The 19,559-nt window shown below is 39.6% G+C and overlaps 1 protein-coding gene across 9 annotated transcripts in view; it reads left to right on the top strand.

The window, feature by feature from the left end:
• MEGF11 (multiple EGF like domains 11) overlaps positions 1 to 19,559 on the top strand; it is a 291,395-nt gene that overhangs the window by 30,411 nt on the left and 241,425 nt on the right. The gene's annotated exons all lie outside the window — the stretch shown is intronic.

Genomic DNA, 19,559 nt, shown 5'->3' with positions numbered 1-19,559 from the left:
TGTGCAATCCTGCGGACCTGCCTTTTTAAACGGGAATTTGCCCTTGTGTATTCCCTTTTTATTAGCACAGCTTTCACAATCACTTCAATCTCTGAGACTCAAATTTTTCAATTACGTGGTTTTTAAAACAAAAGCTTTTGAGAAAATGTACTTATTTCTCAACAATTTATTAATATTTTTCATTATTGTATAAGGGAACTGTTCTAACAAATAATTCATGCTGCCTGTGTATAACACTCAATCACTGCTCAACAGGGGAAATTATGATGAAGGAAAGTCCTTCCTCAAATTTTGGGTTGAATTTTCACATTACTCCTGTTCCAATTTTCGAAGTGCTGTTGCAACAGAGAGAATGCTTTTAGCGTAATTGAACTGAGTGTCTTAAACCAGCATCTCATCAGTTAACTTTGAAGTTTTTCCTTGGTCTTTGTGGTTAATTGTATTTCCTGCCTGGAAAATTGGACAAATCAATGTAAATGAAAGGTGATTATTATTATTTTTTAGAGTAAATAGGTAAACACTGTTAGCCATAATAAAACATCTGTGAATGATACAAATCAAGGATATAAATGCACTGCAGTCCAATGTTTTACACCATTGATAAATTTGATACATTTATTACTCATCTAATTAAATTGTGCATGCAGAGCAGGCAGGAACTTAACGCCGTATGTGGATGTTGAGTGGGTAGTTAGAACACTTCTGGTTCAGATTGGCTGGCTTACATCACACTGATTTGTTGTGATCAAACAAAACATGTTCAATAGAAAAGAAAAATGATTGAACCAAATTGCGTTCTACGTAAGCTTCAGTAAGCTCAGTGGTTTGATATGGTCAGCTTGGAGTGTCACAGTGCTCTGGAGATCAGAGCCCAGTAGGACCCCAGGGACGCTGGTGAGGAAGGCCAAACCGCACATGAATTATGTGACACTTCATGTTTAAATAATCTTTGCAACAACACTCTTATGGAGATAGACAGTAGAACTTTTTCAGTTTCCATCTTATTTGCACAAAACCCAGTCCCCACTGCCTTTTTTTCCTCTGCTTTTCAGACACCTGCAATAACAATCTGTTACTGAGCAGATAGGAATTAGGCTTTCTCCTTTTTGACAGTTCACTCCTACAACCTTTTTCATTGTGCATAAGCAAAGGGAAAGAGCATCTCCGTCTCCTCTGTGGAAGGCACAAAGCAACTGGGTCCAATGTTGCTCCCCTCTGGCTTGCAGCTAAAAGGGAGAGCCGGATATTCTTTAGCTGGCTTTTGTCTGTCTGCGTGTATAAATTGGCTGAAGCTTGAGGCTGAGTGACATTCTATTCACGAGGAAGAAGAATGCAGAATAGCAAAGAACTTGTTTATCGATGTTTTTTCTGCCCAACTTTATGAACTGGGTTACCTCTTAGGAAGGTGGGTTTACTTCTTATGTAGTCAAACTGGTTTGTACTTGGGCCAAAGCCATTTATTTGAGGCAATTAACTACCATTTGTTATTCCTTCCAAATTTACTTTTTAAAGTATTCCATTGCCAGGAGCGTTCTATTTTTGGCAAGGCTTGCGTAGTGCCAAGACTGGGGTGCACACATCCATATGTGTCAAATCCCTAACGTAGCCTACTTGATTCCTTGTGGAATCCTGCGAAGGCAGTTAGCACGAAGATGAATAGCAGGGAAAACCTCCGCTTGCCAATAATGGAAACCGTAGACTTTGCTCATCAAGCTTATAGCTGGCAGGAACTCCAGAAGCGGAATTCTAAATGTAGAGATTTTGTGACTCCTGCCCTTAATTCTCTGTGATTTATGGCATTGAGTGAGTCAGAAGAGAGAGCTTCAAAGACCTGCAGTTGGGACTGTTGAGGGCTTGCACCAGGAAAACCAGCTTTTGCATTTCCATCCAAACCCAACTGGCAGTCAGCGGTGCACCGCGGTGTGCTGCTCTCGGTCCGCTCCCTGTGTGAATGGGCAGACAGAAGGTGCTTTAGAGGGATCTTTTAGCTCAGCATCAGTCAGAGCAATAGGCCAGAAAGTGGAATGTGTGTGATTTAGATGACTATTGTCGGTGTTTAAGTAGGATAATCACAGATTTCAGAATGTTTGGAGATAAAAGCAATCATCTCTGGGAACTGTTTACTATATCCAGGAGTGTCAAGGAATCAAGTGGGACTTTAGGCCTTTCGATTACTTTGAGCTGAGGCTTCTGAGAGTGTATGAGTCTCCTTGGTTTACTGGATTGTCTAAAACAGTAGTCTACCTTCCTGGCTTGGCAGCCACTGAAACACAGATCACTGATAAGAAATGGATAATATTTTAGTTTATACTAGTATATTCTTTTAGAGCCAGAAAGCTGATGCAATTCAACGGAGACAGTGTTAACTTCCACGAATTTAAACCGCTACTGTAAGAGACTGTGAAACTCATCCCATGATTTGATTTTGCTGCTGTACTCTCAGTCTGGTTAGGTGATAACTCGATAATATTTTCCAGGCAGCTTCAAATTAAATGCGAAGTATTTGTTCAGCTGAGTAACTCCTAACTTAGAAACAGCCAGAACTATCCTCCTCTGATTGTCCTGTGGCTGAGGAGATTTTATGCCTCATACAAGGGCTCTGTTTTGGGCCACTGGTAAAATAATGACATCGTCTCATGAAATATAGTAGTTTTAATCTGAAACTCTGAGAGCACCTCTCGTAATTCACTGCCTCGCAGAGGCTTGCAAAGCATTTTAAGTGCTTCTAATTTTCAGCTTGTATTTTAGTCTCATTTTTATGTGAGTTCTCGATCTTTTACTGGAAGTTTGTCAAAAGAAGTAGTACATTCCCTATTCTGTTTGTGCCTCCAGGTGCTCCTCCTTCGAGTGCTCTGGCACTCGTGTCCCACACACCCTGCGCCCCTGGCCTGACATTAGTGGTCTTTGCAAGTGGGATTTTGTCCTGGTCTCCTTTGCTGATTTTCTTGCTTCTCTGACTTCAGTGACACGCAGGAAGCGAGCATTTGGAACAAAAAGCAAGGAAGTCTTCATTGAAACAAAGATGTTAACTGTGCTTTACTGTTTTTGAGAAGACAGAAGCTTGCCTCACGGCGGCTTTCCAAATCCTATGACTCCAGCTTGAGGCAAGCCCTGCTCTGTAGATCTGACAGCAGGTCTTGTATCCGAGTAGCGGTACACATATAATAATTGTATGTGTCTTGTTTCTGCGCTTTCTCCCTGTCAAGTCTCTCTGCCAGTCTGTTCCTCCTTCCTTTCGCAGCTTGGATGTGACTTTCTTCCCAGATTTCTCCTTTCTTGGTGAACCTGTTCTCAGCAGCATTTCAATAGAGTGGTGGGACCAGTATTTTAATTTGATTTGTAATATGTGACTGTCAGGCTCCTTTTCCTTCGCAGAAGTTTAACCAACGAGATGAAGGAGTCCCTCTCAACGCTAGGAACCTTGTTCTTTTGCTTGAATGATTGAACTGCCTGTAATGCAGTACTGGAGCAAAGGGAACAAAGGCAGGCATTGATACATCTGCTCTATTTATGAACTACTTAGAGCTGTGGTTTATTGCCCATTCAAAGTGCTTTTGGTGTAAGATTTCAGGTGGAAACATTTCATTACTGAAGATCTTGCTCTTTTTTGGAGTTACTTCCTCCCCTGCTCAAGCTACTTTTGTTTTATTCCAAACTTTATCTGAATAATCAAATTCAGCCCAGTATAAGTCATAAGGTCTCTTCTTGCTATGGCTGAGTTTATATGCATAATTCCTCTTAATGCATTACTACATCAAGAAGAAAATATACCATTTGGTGTTTTCAAAGCCTCAGCTTGAGTATTAAAACTACATTCCTGTAGCATGTGTACATGTATGTATCTCTTGCCAGAACATGGGAAAATACACTTTGAAGCTATTTAAAATACATTAGTCAAACCATATGCGGGTTTACTTGCTGGTGGCATCAACCCTAGTGTTTTTAGGAAAATTTACATCATTTATATCTTCTTTTGAAAATGCAGACATACCTTGTAGAGAGAATTTATACTGAATTGTCTTTGAACCAGTGTCTAACATCTTGGAATACTTCATGTGATGCTATCCTGGTCATCATTAAGAACTATTTCATATTGAAATCCTCCATTATGTGAGAGAGATCTTAAGGACAATTACACTCTTGTACAGTTCTTCATGTAATTAGATGGAGTATTCTCAGCTTTGTGCGTGAGAGTTTAGGGAGAAAATAAGAGAGAGGTGCACACACACGTGTGTGTATATATATAAAGGAAGCTGTGTGTGCACACGAATGTATATATTTGAATATTCATACATTTCTTCTGGTGTTCTGTTTCTTTCATTTGGTTAAAGAAAGGCCACTTTTTTCATGTTACTGGCAAAAGTGTGCATAGGAAGTGTATATTTTAGTAGGTATATCAGGTGCTACAGCTTACACAACAACAAGGGGAATATCAGCAGCTTCTTTTAGATATTTGAGTCAGTATTCAGATTATAAAGAAGGTAATGGGAGTTGTAGGTTTAATATGAATTCACATGTTGCTTTCTAAGCACGCAGCAGAATAAAAAACCCCCAAACATCAATACATAAAAGCATTTATCTAAATAAAGTTATAATTAACTCATGAGACCTCGCAATAAAACTTCGAAGTACCAAACCATTTTCAGAAGATGTAGAAGGAGAGCAATAAGATTGGACGTAGAAAAAGGGAATGAAAAGAAAATAGGACATATTCATTAATGTGGGCAGCTTTATGGAAGGCATAGTAATCTAGAAAACAAAAATGACATTGCTTTAGATGGGTTAGGCTGTCTGATAGAGAGTATTTGTATTTAATGATAGATTTTTCTACTTCATATTGCTTATTAATTATGAGAATAGGATGTATCTTCTATGCCAAGTCCTGGTGTGTGTTACAGCCAAGGATGAGGCCGTGTATTTGAGGGGAACATGTCGTGAGTGTAGCAGAATTACTGAAGAGTATCACAGGAAAGCTAATCACAGTTGAGAGAAAGCTATAAATTAATTACTGTTTCTGAACCTACCCTAAAGTAATCACTAGAGGGAATAATTGCAGCAGTTCATTCCAGTCAAAACTGTGTACGTGGGTATTCCTCCTACTGACCACTGTGTTTAATTGGAGAAAAAATAACCCCAAGGCTGGCTGGTGTTGGTCAATGTCTGTCCTGTACCAGCAACCATTTTTAGTCTGGGTATGTTAGTTGCTGTAGTGAAATGCTCAGGCAGTAGCAGTGAATTGCTTGCAGACTATATTGGGCGAGCTTATGCTGGTTTTTACTGGAATTTCTCCTTTGAGTAGTCTACAGTGATGCTTCTTCATTTTGGCACCTTTTTGTACATTATCAGCTTCATAATTTCCATTACGTTTGGTGAACTGATGGGATAATATGTCACATCAATCTGCATGTTGGCTTTTAATTAATTAAAGTTTTACTTAATTATTTTTAGTTTCATGAATGGAAGATAAAAGAATATGTTTTGATTTTATTAACCTACAGTGCCATTACAACCAGAAGTATTCATTAAATGTAAACAATAGCAATATTGCTGGTGTAAAATTTGTTGAGAGACCTGAACAATCACTTTGACTGGCAAGATATGTAATTAAAACAGATAGCTGTGTGTTAACGTTCCTTTCAATTGATATCTTGTTATTTGCGTGTGTTTAGGTTCACCCTGGTGCAAGTGGGTTATACCCAGCTGTAGGTGGTGTTCTGTCAGTGAGCTGTGTGGGGTTGACCATGAGTGATCATCATGTAAGGCTTCTGTCCAAGTATTGAGATTGGTATGTAATATTCAGCATTTATAACAATACAAACCCATCTTGATCTCCATTCCAAAACGAAGAACATTTAAACCAAAGTTAAGGGCCTTTTTGTATTCATGCTTCTCAAACTGTGAAGCTTCTTGCTCTGAACCAGTGCAATGAAAGCATGTAAAATGTCCCAGTGAATTCCTCCCTTGCTAGTGGTGTTGTCCTGGCATAGACACGAAACCAGTTTAGGACTTGGACACGTGAATGGTAATAGTATCTTCTTCTTAGTATCTGTGTCAGGAATTTATGACCTTTGTAGCGTGCTTTTCCCAAGCAGCAGATTATTGTTGCAAATGTCATTTTGCCCATGACAACTTTGTGCAATAATTTCAGAACAAAGTGAGAATACTTCTGAAATTTGTATCACAGAGCTGTGCTGTGATCTTGAAAATGTCTGTTACCAAAAGCCACTTCTTTGAAGTTGTAAGTGCATTAGGTTAATATTGAAAGCATTCTCTGTCGGTGTTTCTTGAGCACCACATCCAGTAAGTTTTGCAGGGAGTGCCCTCCAACACTTCCATGGAGAATGTGACCCCAGTGTCATGCAGACTTAGGTCAGAATAGCACCGGAGCATTTTCTGTTCAGCTGATGAGCTTACGTTGTTCTGAATTAGAGGAAGATGATGGAAATTGCTGTAGGATGTTTGATACTTACTAAGAGGACCGAGAAGGCAATGGCGGTTTAAGTCAGTTCTTTGTGCCTCCTGCTCTTGGTGGTATGTCATTCGATATCAGATCGTTATTCAGTTCGTTGCACCATAATGATTGCACTTTGTTGTTTTGAAGCATCTTTTTTTCCTGGGGCAAGTGTACCACATTCTGTGGAACTGGCAGAAGCTCCTACTTTGTCCACCTCTCTAGTGAGCAGGCGTTGCTCGCCCTACCTTCTGCTGCTTTTCAGTCTGTCAAAGAGATACCATTGTTTTATTTCTTTTTGTGATAGAAGCCACCTGGAAATGCGTTTGAGAACAAGAGAGTAGCCAAAGCAATGTGGATAGCGTATGGCAGGCTGGATACAATACGAATCTCAGAGATTAGGATGAAACCAGATGGGATGGCCTAGGAGGCTGGTTTTATCTTGAAACAGAGATGGAAAACGTGGGTTTACATTGGGGCAAAACACACACTGAAGTGGCAACTCGGGGGCAGGAGCGTAACTGAGAAAACTCCGCAGGCCTCTTTGGCAGTGAATGATGGAGCCTCTGCTAGGAACGAAGGCAGGTTATGACTGAGGTAGCTCTTGGACACTGAAGAAATGAATACTGAAATTATGCCCCAAATCCTGAGCTAGTGATAACAGACGGAAACGTTTCAATTCCATGCCTGATAACAGCTTTAATGACCAGAATGTAATGGAATGTGATACCCGTATTACTATCTTACCCATAATTAATTGTCTTTAAAGTATTACTCCTTACCTTCTTTCGGGACTGCTGCTTGTGGATGTCCCTGTCTTTCTTCTTTTAAACTTTGCCCACACGTGTCACTTCTGGCTTTCTGCTTTATAGCTTAAATCCTAAGCCCTGCTTGCAGACAAGAATAGATGATTTGGTGCTACCTAGGGCATTAATCTACAATCAACCAGAACTTAAAATACAGAGAAAGCCTTGTTGATTGTGTCATCCAAGGCATAAGACGTGAAACCTAGAGACAGTACTGGACACTTATTTAACAAGTGAGCAACTTCTGATCTTGAAAATCCTTATGTTTGCTTTCATATCATTTTTACTGGATTCTTCTGGTTTGCCACATCATCACTGAGTTGCTCTGTATGCAGTACGTTGTCTTCATGTGTTCCCTGTATAGAAAGCTAAGCAGAGCATCTGTGGAAGATTTGTGAGAACCTTAGTGACTCCTGTACACAGTGAATGTGCTACTTTTTTCAGCCAGTGTTTTAAGCTAAAGTTCAGGAGAAAGTGAAAGTCTTTTATATGATCTATGGTGTCACCTTCAAACCATCTGCAAGTAGCCAGTGGAAAAGGATCAAGAAGCTTGCCAGATACAGAACTCTTCTTACCCAATTTATTTTTGCGTTTATTGATGATTTATTATGTTGGAAAATGTCCTCAGCTGCACTCTAGGATGCTGTGCTGCCTTCTCAAGCCCTTCATAAAAAGGAAAATCTGTAAGAGCAGTTTTCAAATTTCTGCATTGAAATCCTGAGGCTTGTGTGGGGAATGTGATTTGCTCGTGTTCATACACTAAATAACAGTTCTTCCAGGTTTTCCTGATTATCTTCACTGGTGAAAATCACATGAAGCAGACTAGTCTTCTGCAGGTAATTCATAATAACAAAAGGTTTAGTGAAAGCTATATCATGATGAGAAGAGAGTTTGATTACACATTTTATGTTCTGTCTAATGCAATGGAACCATGATTATTCTAGAACAATATCTAGAAAATCAAGTTACTACTAACATATATATTAATGGAGAGTAACTTTTTCGGAAGGCATGTAGTGGTAGGACAAGGAGTATTAGCTTTAAACTAAAAGAGAGTACATTTAGATTAGATATAAGGAAGAAATTCTTCGTTATGAGGGTGGTGAGGCACTGGCACAGGTTGTCCAGAGATGCTGTGGATGAGCTGTGGTAGGGGAGTTGGAACTAGATGACCTTTTAAGGTCCCTTTCAACCCAAACCATTCTAAATCAATGTCAAGTGACAAGGAGGACCACTTTGATCCCCTCAAATCAGCTCAGGTCATTAGTTTATTGAAATATTGTTTTAAGAAATAAGCATGATATTTTTTCCTTCATTTCCTTGCATTACAGTAGCTTATATTTTTTTGAGAATGTCCAGCTGCAATGGAAGAGTCTTTTATTGTATGTTCCTGGCACAGAAATATCTTGTCAATGCTGTATTGATCTAACTGCGTAAGCTGGCTTAATAATACAGCATAACTTTAATTCCCTTTGATAGTTTGCTCTTTCCTAACTGGTTGTACTCTCCCCAGAGAATCAGTCTTCACTCCTGATTCTAATTCTGATATTATTTTCTCATATGCATTTTATGATTCAATGTTCAGATACTCCTTAGAGAAACTGTACAAAATCTGTCTCTGCTCCCTCCTACAAATCTGACGGATGCTGAAACTTAACATCATTTAAATCCCTGCTTAAAAATGTTGCTTACCCTCAGCGTGGTCTTTTCAACTAACTGCTGCCTGACACTAGCTGGGCTGGTAGACAACTGTGTGTAAGCGAGCAGTTTCACAGTGTTATCAGGGAGCAAAGACAGGGCTCTCCTGCAGTGCAGCTGAGTCTGTGGCAGTCAGGGCAACGACTGTGGTGGTGGGGTGTTGCTTATCACTCCTGTATCTCACGGAATCATGCCCAGAGCTCTGGTGTGACTTGCAGTGTCAATAGTTAACAGCAACAACTTAAGGCCATGTGGGGAATTCAGGCCATGTATTTGAAGTGATAGAGTTTAGGCAAGAGCAGTGTATCTGCAAAGCAACTTTGCAGTCTGTCATTAAGCTTTGTGTGGGATTTTGCTCATACTCCTGTCCACGTAACAAATGTTAGGTTAGTGCAAAAATAATTGCCATTTTTACCCATCAACTTTAAAGCAGTTTATCTCAATTCAGAATAACATCTATTAATCAAAATAAGAACTATTGGCATCTATGCATTTCTACCATCCGGAAACAAGCCTGTTTCATTGCAGTAGCATAGAATTCTGGAGTCTTGGAACTGATGAATTCTTCAAAGGTATTTTGAGGTGCTTGGTTGTGGAAAACCTCCTCTTGCAGGAAGGCGTCGAGATGCTTGAAAATGTGGTAGTTGTTGAGAGAGAGGTCTTGAGAGTAAGCTGGATGAGGTAGAGTTTCATAGCTCAGTTTGTGCAGCTTCTGCGATCATTTTCAATACATATGGTTAGGCATTGATAGGGAAAGAACTGATCCTTCAGTTGACCAGTATTGGACATAAACATTGCAGTTCTTGGTGCATTTTGTTGTTTTCCGGGTAATTCTTCTCTGCTGTGATGATTTCACCAGGATTCAAGAAGTTGTAGTGGATGATTCCACTTTCTGAGTGCCAAACAGTGACTATAGCCTTCTTTCCATGCATTTGTGGTTTGGGGAGGTGTTTTGGTGCTTCACCATGGTCCAGCCACTGTGCAGAATGCTGTCAGTTGTTGCATAGAATTCATTTTTTGTCACGTGTCACAATGAGATCAAGAAATGGATCATTTTTGTTACTCTAAAGAAGCATAGAGCAGACTTTGTAACAGCTTTTTTTTTTTTTTTTTTTCCTAATTTTTGTTCTACTTGTATGGCACCCATTTGTGGAGTTTTTTTAATATTCCAGTTTGGTGCAAATGTCAAATAATTGTTGAATGGCCAATGTTGAGTTCTTCTGCAACCTCTCAAGTTGTTTTGTGTGGATCCACTTCAATATTGACTCTCAGTTGGTTATTGTCTGTTGCAAAGGACTCTTATCTTCAAGGCTTTTGTTTCCCTTATGAAACTTTTGGAATCACTGCTGCGCTGTACGTTCGTTGATGGTCCCCTGGCCAAATGCGTGGTTGATACTGCTGCTTTGTGTCTCTTTTTGAACTTGTGCATCAAAATTGCTTGAATTTGTTTTTTTGTCTCCTTAATTTGACAGCATAATATAAAAAAGAATAAACAGTGAAACCAGAACCATTAGCATAAATAAATAGAGCAAATTTTGCCCTTTGAAATGTCACACTACATGAACAGTGAAATGAAAGTTTAATCCAAAAGAGGCATTGCAGTTTACAATGACAAAAACATCAATGATTGTTGCACCAACCTAGTTGGTGTTTTCTTTTCAAGAGAGCAGACCTTAAAAAAAGAAAGCTAAGCTCAATGTGTGGTTTTAGGTGTAACTTAACGTCTTGCCCTAAATGGTATTTTTGTCCCCTGACACTGAGCTGCTTTTATTTCATTTCCTTTGAATATTATATCATAACAAATGGGATGCTTCGTGTAGCATGCTTTAATGGGGAAATTCAGTGCTAAGGATCAATGAAGTTAATAGCAGTGATTAATGAGAGACTGTTAATTGCTAGACTAGCCATTAGAATTGCAAGTGGTCACATAGCTGTCAGAGAGGTTCAGCCTGCAAAGTCAATTTAGATTGTTTGTTGCACTGTGTGCAGTTCGGTTAGTTTTATCATAATGCTAATTAAATACCTTGAATAGAAGCTATTAATGAAGCGTGTAAGCTATATATCACCATATCTGCAAATATTTCTCCATGTACCTTTCAGTTTCCTAAATGACCACTACGAGCATCCCACTCTGCTTGATGGGGCGTTAGTCCAGAGTAGCGCAGCCAACTTCGTTATAGTTACTTGAATTTACTGTGGTGTGATTGAAATAAAACAACTGCTAATTGTGATTTGTTTGCTGACTTGCTAAGCCTCATCCAAGTGAAAGGTTTAGGGCACAAGCCTTATGAAGGGGGTTGAGGGAGCTGGGGTTGTTTAGTCTGGAGAAAAGGGCACTGAGGAGAGACCTTATAGCTCTCTACAACTCCCAGAAAAGAGGTTGTAGTGAGGTGGGGGTTGGTCTCTTCTCCATGGTAGCCAGTGACAGGACAATGGGAAATGGCCTCAAGGTGCACTAGGGAAGGTTGGGGTTGGATATTAGGAGGAATTTGTTTGCTTGAAAGTGTTGTCAGGTGTTGGAAGAGGCTGCCCAGGGAGGTGGTTGAGTTGCTGTCCCTGGAGTGGTTTTAAAGAAGAGTAGATGTCATACCTGGAGACACGGTCTGATGGTGAACTTACCAGGGCTGGATTGGTGGTTGGGCTTGATCTTTAACGTCTTTTCCACCTGAAATCATTCTGTGATTCTTCTTCCTGTTCACTGGCTGTTCACCGAGTCACTCTACGTAGTAAAGAACCAGGATATGAAAGTGATTTCTTTTTTTTTCCCCCCAGTACTATGAAGCAATGAGGCAGATCTGGGCACTGATTTGTATACATGGACGTAAAGTACAGTGGCTACACGAGTAATTAATGCTTATTTCTTCATTATCATCTTCGTATCTACGTAGCCTTGGTGATGTACTGGCCTCCTTTCAAATAGGGTGGCTGTAGAAAAGTTTGATAACATTGCAGAGCTTTAAAATGCAATTCTTCGCTTTCATTATGTCATAAGAGAAGAAGAATGCACAATTCCAAAGAAAACCCTTTTCTTTTTGCATGACATAACCCCTTTTGTGTTTGAAAGTGTAGTGCCAGAAGTGGAATTGCTTGCCATTTAATCTTTACTAGAAGCAGCACAATTTAGCCTTTGGCTCTCTTTAGGAGGGCAGGGATCGGGGAACAGAAACAAACAAAAATACATGAATGTCTTTCCAGTACAGACAGCTATTAATGGACCTTGGCTCAGGCCAAGCTTCTGCTCAATAGCACAGCAGTTTTTTATGTACCAACAGAGGGCTTTTGGTCTTTGTGGCATTACGCTTTCCTGCTTTTAAACAAAAAAGAGATAAAGCTTGTGTTCAGTTGATGAAATGTAAACTGACTTTCTTTAAAAAGAAAACTCTTGCCCTCACTGTGGGTTGTGCAGTTAAAGCTTTCCAAACTGAGGAAAGGGTACCAAATTTTACTTTAAGAATCTGAAAAATTTTCAAATATTCTGAGGAATCTGATTCTTTTTTTTTTTTTCTCATATCTATAGTTAAAACACTGTCCTGATAATTCTTTCAGCCAATATTTTTGAGTATAAGGCCATATTTGTACTCTAGATGAAACCTTACGATGCTGGCTATTGGGATGGGAGGCCTGGGGACTCTTATCTACAGTGAAATATTTCTTTATGAAGAGCCTACCTCAATACAATCAAATCACAGCTGGAGCACATAAATCTTAATGCAAAAATTACACCTTATTCTTGTGGCCTAAATTGTTTGACAAAGTATATGAAAATTAAGAAATCAACAGGCTTCAGTTATGTGCAACGTCTTAAAATCTTTCTCTCTAGCTAATGCATGTGCCTAAGCTCCCACCTCATAGGAGAAGAGCTGTCCTGTGCATTCATGTAATACTAAAAGCAAAGAAAATAAGGATTGGTAAATAAAAAATTTAAACTATTTTTTGCTCTTGGACAGTGAATTCTTGTGTTATATTGTGTGCTATCAGGAAATTTTCAAGAAAGAATATTTTTCTTGCAAGAGGACATATTGAAAGCATTGTAAAAAATATTTTCTTTCAGCTGTGTTCATGGTTTGTTGGAAAGGAGAACAAGTCCTGGCTTTGAGGCTGAGTTCTGAAGTAGAGGCTTTGACAATGCAAGTATTGACACTTACCTAAATGCCTGTGATAGTTTCTAATACAGGTAATGTTCTCCTAAATCACCTGGAGACTTTGGAAAGTAATACAAAGGATATTAAAATAAGAAAGGTTTTATTTTTAAAAAACAGCAGGCTCTTTTGCTTTACTTGAAAAGAAAAATGAAATAGAGGCATATCTGAAAGTCTTAACTAAAAACCTTAACAAACAGGACGCTTTTATTTACAGAAGTTCCATCCACCTGGAAAACTAAGACTTGAGATTGATCTTTCTGTTCCAGTTTTGAGATCAGAGAGGCCTTTCTGATAGTTGGATCAAGCAGCTCCTGCTGCCAGACTGTTTATAAACATCTCATTATTCTTATCAACACATTTAGAGATTATGTGACATTTATTTTTTGGTTTCTGATTTCTTTCAGTTACTGAGTAAAATATTCTTGCCATGTTTTAACTCCAGGCTGCCTTTAAAAATAAATCCGAGTCCTACATTTGTCTTAAAGACTTTTCTCAGTTCTGGAAGTTACACAGTTTGTGGGGCTGGTTTCACACCAGTGGTTCATTCCAAGGGTGCAGTGGGACTAACAGGTACATAGGGGCATGGGACTCTAAGCCCGGCGTTGCTGTGTCTTTGCCAAGGTCGGCTGAGTGTGGGTCATGGGCAGAAGGTGAGCACAGGCTCAGGTTTTGAGTATGGTGCTCATTCCTGGCAGCTGTGACTTCGACATCTCTCTGGCTGGTGAAAGAGGGCTGCTTTGCTTCTGTGAACCTCCTGTTTCTATCTGCCTAAGCAGTGAGAGTTCTAAGGATTTCCTCAACTGGCATCATTTGCTTGGCAACTTAGTTTTTAACATGCCTTGTACAGGAAAAAAATGGCATATCTCTTAAGTATTTAGTTGAGGTTGGAAGGGTCCTCATGAGCTCCTCTAGTTCAGCCCCCTCCTAGAGTCATCTAGAGCAGGATGTTCAGGAGCTTGCCTAATGGGTTTTGAAAATCTACAGGGATGGAGACCTCGTGCTGGAATGCTGAGAGAGACTATGTCAAAAGCCATTGTTCTCCTCTGGTCCAGTAAGGTGGTCATCTCTTCATAGAGTACTATCAGATTGAGTAGCTATGATTCCCAATTCATTTATCCACACTGACTACTCCTGATCACCTTCTTGTCCTGTGTACATTTGCAAGTGTTTTCCAGGATTATTTGTTCCATTGCCTTTCCAGGGAGGTATTGTGTATTTTGTTCACAGTTGCCCACGATTCCCCCATGTGTAGGCGCACTGGATATTCATGAAGGATGGGATAAAGTTCTCTCTCGTGCCCCAAATACACCCATCAGCCTGGCTGAGATCACCACAGTCTATATGAGCCAATTCCAAGAAGTTGGAAGGGCATTTGCAAACTATTGCCTTGTTAATGCAAGGTGGGGAGAAGTAAAGTACTGCTCTGTGATGGGTGACGTGGTCTTTGTTACTCCTATTGAAGTGTATTTCTGTTTTCCTTTCTAACTTGGCTGCAGACAAAGAGCTGTAACTATTTGCTGTTTCTTTCAAGGTTTTCCAACATTGACTCTAAAACACTATTAAAAAAAATTGGTCTGGGGGAATTGGTTTTAATACGTATGTGTTTTAATGTGAGAATTTGATGTCAGTTGTAATGCTGAGCACATGTGGCACATGAAGCAACATCAGTGCCTCAAGGGAAGAATCCTTCACAACCATGTTTTGCATTGACCAACGTGGGGAAAGTTCTTTGCAAATGGGTGTGTTCATCCTCCAGGCACTGCAAGTGAATGGCATTTAATCCTTTGTGCATCAGACCTTGTCTGAAACTGTTCTATAAGTATTATAATAAATTAATCAAAGGAGACATTTTTAAACCAATCAATTTTGATGTAATTATCATGGTGGTGTTCATTACTCAGCAGAGAGAACAATGAATCCCAAAGAACTTTTGTTTTATTTAAATCAAATGCCAATATCTTAAAATAGATTCCCTGAGCCGCAAAAAAGATTCTCTCTGTGGTTTGCTTCTGCATGAGGAATTATCTTGGGGCAAGCTTTTTCTGTTCTTGTCAGGTTCCAAAGGTACCACATCCAATAGCTCCTGGGACAGCAAAGAGGGAGCCAGGTGGCCCCCACCAGAGCACTGGACAGCTGTAAGATGTGAATTGAACTTCTCCCACTTCCAAAAAAATGTGTTGTCTTTGGTTCTTGAGGTCCAGCTCTTTTGCTTATACAACCATGAGCTTGATCTGAGCAGGATGATCTTGTAGCCACATGTGTACAATGTTAAAGGACCATGAAAACAGTTTGGAGACAATACAAATGCTCAACATCTTGTGTTTTGGAACACAGTATGAAAAGCTAAATTGGTTCAGGGTTAGGAGCAAATCCTTAGTTTGGGTGTGCTTTGGTTTTAGGCCTACATAGAACTAGAGCGTGGATTGCTGCGCCGATCTCTTGGAACAGAGACTATAAATTCATGACCTATCTTTGGACTCTGACTGCGTAAAGGGTTACCTGGAGCTTCTCTCTGCAGTGGCTGAAATGCAGATTTACTGCAGCTTCTGTCTGCACCTTGACCTGCAAATTGAATCAGCCAGAGGGGCCTTATTTCCTCTACAATTCTCTGACCTTTTCCTGTACACGGAGGGAATGTGAAACTTCTGTTTTAGCACTGACCACAAGATAGCACAGCTTCCTTCTGTCTGGAATGTCTTGGGCAGAGAGACGCGTGTGTGCTCCATGTCTTAGGAGGATCAGGGAGGCTGTTACCTTTTGCATATAGGTTTTCTTTGTCTAAAAACTGCCTTAAGGGCTTGATTGTGAGCCAGTTGGAATCAATGGGCAAACTTTCATTGATTTCAATGAGTTTTGGATAAAATCCCTAATATCTAGTATTTTTCACCTCTTAAGTATTGGAGGCATGGGATGGTGTTGTGGAGAGGGCTTTCCAGTCCAATAAAAGTCGTCAATCTTTGATTGAATCTTGAAATGGGCGTTATTAGTTTAATGTCTTCTCAATCATTAATCCTTAGCTGTCTTCTCAGCAATTTACTGTTGGTTTTCATGTACGTGTGACCATTCTGTCTAATGGCAATGAGCCAAACTGGCTAAGATAAAGTTGCAGATTGAAAGTTATTCGGCAGTGAATTCTGCCGACACAAGTAGTCAGCGTGAAAACATGTGAAAGTCCAGGCTTTAGGGTTTTTTTTCCTCCGAAGACAGAAGAAAAAAAAATACAGTATGATTTCCTGCTGCTCTGAGCTAACCTGGATACTGTAGGTCCTGTGCTGATGGAGTTCCTGGCTGGAGTTCTCCCATCTGTTCTTCTGGAATTCTACTTAAAGGGAATGAAAGAAGAGAGAAAGGAAGCTGAGGAAAGAAAATGAACCAAACAGCAATAAAAATAAAACAGTAAAATCTGACATTATGATAATTCTTTTTTTTAAAATCCTGTGTAAAAGTCTCTTCAGTTATTTTTTCATTAGGCATCTAATTAGTATTTTTATTTAGAAGATTAGAGAGTTGCAATACATCTAGATTTTGCGTAATTTAGGTTTAAAATATGATAGCTTGTTCTGCTGGTCAGCAAAGGCAATGAAAAGAAAGGATGCGACATGATCAGAAAGATAAATTTCCTGAGCAAAGGTAGATGTTTCCCATACTCGGGATAGTTGTGTCGTGCACTCAGAGCCCCGATTCCACCAATACTCTGGCAATAGAGCTTGTGCTGTGTGGGCTATGCAGGCATGCTGATGGCTTGATAAAGACCTCAGATGAGGGAACAGAATAAAATCAGGAAGGTTTCATTTCAGTTTGTGATGTTTTAGTGGGAAAAACCTTTTTTTTTTAAATACAAAAGATTCCTGTGTTCGTTTTGGTTTTTGTTTTCTTTCCAGGTTTACATTGAGCAAAGAGCGCACAGTGGCATGGATTAGCTATGACTGCAGCTTTATTTTCTTTCCCTAGTTTGTAACTGAGAGCATGTGTTTTGTGATATCCCAAGAGATTAAGAGGTTTCTTTTCCTGTGGTGTCTATTATCCCTTCTTCATAGCAATCAGCGGTAAATGAATCTCACACTTCACAGTGGGCCATGTCCTTGTGAACCTTCCAAAATAATGATCTTGACTTTGGCATTTGTTGAGTCTCAAGTTGGATAAACAGCTTAAGAACAAGGTTGTCAGTGCAGCTGACTGTTTTCCACTTGTCAGCCCTTGGAGAGACTTTCTGGTTGTAGTTAAAGTAGTCGAGCATCTTCTTTCTCTTGTCTCTAAGACGCTGTCTTCATTGAGCAGAACTGGATGAATTAATGCTCTTGTGTTAACTTAGTATTAGCTCTGCAGAAAGTTAGACATCTTAGCTGGTGGGTTTAGGTAGGTTTAGTTTTGCAGTCAAGCAGATAAAGACACACACTTGTTCCCTCTGTCCGCCTGTTTTCCTGCAATGAGATGGCAATCGGCAGTTTAAGTCACAAAAGCAACCTGTGCTGAGTGAAATTCTGCCTCTTTGTTTTTTTCACAGGGTGAAAAGGTTCTTTCAGATTGTCATTCCTACCGTGGTGACTCCAGTGGGGAGCCTTTCCACACCCCGCTGTGTTAGGTGTTTGAATATTCTTCCGCAGTTAGCTTAAAGAGACCATCTTCAGTGATGGATTGTAAGAAATAGCTGAAATGAGCCTTTTCCTTTAAGGCAGCTCCTAATCAGTAAGATTTTGGTTTGCCAACCTATTTAATGTTCACATAACATTAATACAAAAATCACACCATTTACTTGAAGTGCCTGTTGCTTGTTGTGTGAAGTACCTCCTGGCCAGTTATTTTGATCCTGTTCTTCGTAAAATGCACCTCCTTCACAGTTTGCTGCTCAGTATTCAGCTTTTTTTCCTAATACAATACTTCTCTGAATTCCATAGCATATTCCCTGAAGTAGAAGCAATGTCTGTCCATGGAGATTTGAAAGGAGACAAGGTTGCACCTAGAGAAGCTAAACAGCCTTATTATTAAATTACAGCGTCTCTGCCATGGAAATATAGATTTATGGTAACACAGCGTTAAGTCTCCTCTTCTGTAAAGTAATCCATTTAAATAGCTCGCTCATCTTGAACAATACTTATTGAAAGATTCAGACTTTGGTTCATACATCATCTTTAATGTATTCTTATCTAAACTCTGACATACTTGGAGAGATCAGGACATGAGGAATTTGAATTCAGGATGCTCCCCAAACAAGGTTTGTAGGTGTAGCTGGGAGCCATCGCCTACCCGTGTACCTGATTACAAATGGATTTTTGACGAGCATTGTAATAGTCTCAGAACTGATATACACATGGATTTGTGCCAGAGAAGAAAGAAGAGGACTCTGCTCATCTTTCTCAAGAGCATGTGAATGCTGCTTTGCATAGTCAGTACAATCTGGGGCAGAACTGGAATAGGAAGGTGCTGCTGTACTTCTTGTGGATCGCCCTTTAATAGCTAAAAAAGTAACCAGGGAACTCACAAAATAATAGGGGAAATATTCTTAATATTCAGGACTCTGAAGAATCAAAGAAGTATTTTGAGAAGATTTAAGAAGAGCTCTCCTAAAAATTATTTAAAATGTGTGATTGAAAACTAGAACATTCACTAACATCTCCTTACTGCAGCGTAGGAACAAAGTCCTGCAATGACAGTTAATGACTCGGCCCTTACTGATGGCCACGTAGTGGTTTGGAAAGTAAGTTTTACAGGACTGTGGGACCAGCATTGTCATTCCTGGTGCAGCAGAACAGTCCTGACCTTTTGGAGGTCTGTAACAAAGACGTGCATGTACAAGAAAGGCTGATTCAGGTTCCTGGTTCATACTTCGAAGGGCAGCATCACTGTTTTAGTACTATTTTAAAACACAGACTTTGCAAACAGTGGTGGACAGAGTGACAAAATCCCACCACCAGATAATCATTTATGGATCAGGTAATGATTTTCTCCTCTGCCATAATGACATTTCTCCACTCAAGGGAGCCCAGGCACAGTTGTCAAATATTGCTGATACACCCAGTCTGTCTGCCAACGCTGCCTTATTTATAAGCAAGGGAAGGAGCTTGATAAGAATTGTCTTCATTCAAAATAACTTGCATGAAAATTCCTTGGTGCCTTTGTTGTTAGCAAAAATTACTTGAGCAGCAGCAAATGTTATGAATAGAAGCAAATTAATATCTGGATTTTACTGTTGTCAAGAGTTTCCTATTACAGACAGATAGCATTAAAAAATCTGGTTTTACAGAATGTTTTTTTAAAAAATAGCAGTTTTTCTATTTGTTTCTTTGAGGGAGTATACTGGAAAAGGGTTAGAGAACATTTCAAGCTGCTGTACGAATTAAGTGCTCAAATTGTAGAGGTTTTACAATTAAGAGCAGTCTAACTTAGTTGAAATTTAATTTTGTAATGCTGTAGTTTTGATAACAACTTACAATGAGGTTTTAGTCTTGCAAACCACTGAAAAGA

This window comes from Cuculus canorus, chromosome 12 (genome assembly GCF_017976375.1).
Source record: "Cuculus canorus isolate bCucCan1 chromosome 12, bCucCan1.pri, whole genome shotgun sequence".
Taxonomy (NCBI): domain Eukaryota; kingdom Metazoa; phylum Chordata; class Aves; order Cuculiformes; family Cuculidae; genus Cuculus; species Cuculus canorus.
The sequence above is the reverse complement of the archived record's forward strand: the minus strand, read 5'-3'. Positions and strand labels throughout refer to the sequence as shown.